Source organism: Vollenhovia emeryi, unplaced genomic scaffold (assembly GCF_000949405.1).
Source record: "Vollenhovia emeryi isolate VEMERY1.0 unplaced genomic scaffold, V.emery_V1.0 DF939349.1, whole genome shotgun sequence".
NCBI lineage: Eukaryota > Metazoa > Arthropoda > Insecta > Hymenoptera > Formicidae > Vollenhovia > Vollenhovia emeryi.
The window spans coordinates 4630-6367 of NW_011967017.1; positions in this window are offsets into that span (position 1 = coordinate 4630).

Genomic DNA, 1738 nt, shown 5'->3' on the forward strand with positions numbered 1-1738 from the left:
GTGCTCGGTTAGCCAACGAACAGATATCTAGCGCGATTCATACACGAGATCTACAGGGTGTCCCGAATTTAAATATCCAAACTTCGGGAGCATGTAGGAGATGATAAATTAAAAATAAAAAGTCTTTTGGAGATATGCTCGTTTTTACTTCGTTTTGGAAAAATCGCAAAAAAGAAAACGTAGATTTCATTTTTGTATTTATTTATTACTTATTTATTCATACTTATTTATTCATGTTGTCACTTGCTTAATGTAGATATTGTTCAAAATGTTGGCCTCTTGCAGCAATGACTCGTTGTTCCGGAATTCTTCTGTTTGAAAATCGGCGCTGCGCATACTCTCGCACTTCCTTTGTTTGTTTACCTTTCTCTTTTGTTTACATTGCTGCTTCTCCTATAAATTCGTCAGTTACTCATCAGAAGCCATCGAGTGGAATTACTCCTGTCACAATATGCCGCGTACATATTCTAACGTTGAATATTATACTGATATGGTTTTCGTGTATGGTTTCTGCGACGGTAATGCTAGGGAGGCGGTGCGAGAGTATGCGCGCCGATTTCCAAACAGAAGAGTGCCGGATCGGCGAGTCATTACGTTGACTTTTAATAGGCTGCGTGAGATCGGCTCATTTTAAATTCATCAAGACCCGTTAAGAGCAAATTTGCAAGTAGAAAATCGTGTTCTGCGCCACTTTGATAATAATCCTGAGACCAGCGTTCGGAGGGCATCAGCTGCATTACAGGTGCCGCGGCAGACAATCTGGCGAACTTTGGAAGATGATAACCGCCACGCATACCACATTCAAAAAGTGCAGAATTTATTACCTCAGGATTATTTCAACAGGTTGAAATTTTGCAATTGGTTTCTTGAGCGATTTCATAATGATAATTCATTTCCATCAAAAACTTCTTTGTGTGGGGGGCCCTGAAGCAGGAAGTTTATTCATTGCCAGTCACCTCAAGAGAGCAATTAAGAGACCGAATCGTGGCTGCAGTGCACCAAATATCACCAGATCAGTGTTTGGCTGCAACACGAGCTGTCCGTACTAGATGCAATGCTTGCATTGCAGCAATTAAGAGGCCAACATTTTGAACAGTATCTACATTAAGCAAGTGACGACATGAATAAATAAGTGTGGATGAATGAATAAATAGTAAATAAATACAAAAATGAAAACTACGTTTTCTTTTTTGCGATTTTGGTAAATATGCAGAAAAGGTCACACCTCACCGATTTCCTCGCCACATAGATATGTTGTAGGGGAGAGTTTTCTGAGTAATTCCCCGCAAGAATCAAGTGGGGGACGGCATTGGTTTAGGAGATATAACAAATTGAAAACTAAAAATTTTAATACTTTTTCTTAGTAATTTTTATTAAAATGCCTGTGTGGCTACCTTTAAAATCATAAACAAACTACCATTTTCATTTACAAGGTCACACCTGCCCCCTCCCGCAACGGTCGGTACGGATTGAACACACACACACATGCATGCGCGCGCGCGCACGCTTAATTAATTCTTCTCGCGGCGCAGACTGACCGAGCAAGCGAGATCCACTCTACACCTCAGACATGGTTTGGGTATGGTTATATTTTAACGAAGTGAGGCCCCCCCGAAGGGGGGGCGAAACATACTGTCTCCACGCATGTACTTCCACCATTGTACTGTTCCACATAGGTTTGCAACTTTCCACGTGAAGCGAGATCCACTCCACACCTCTGACATAGCCCATACAGCAC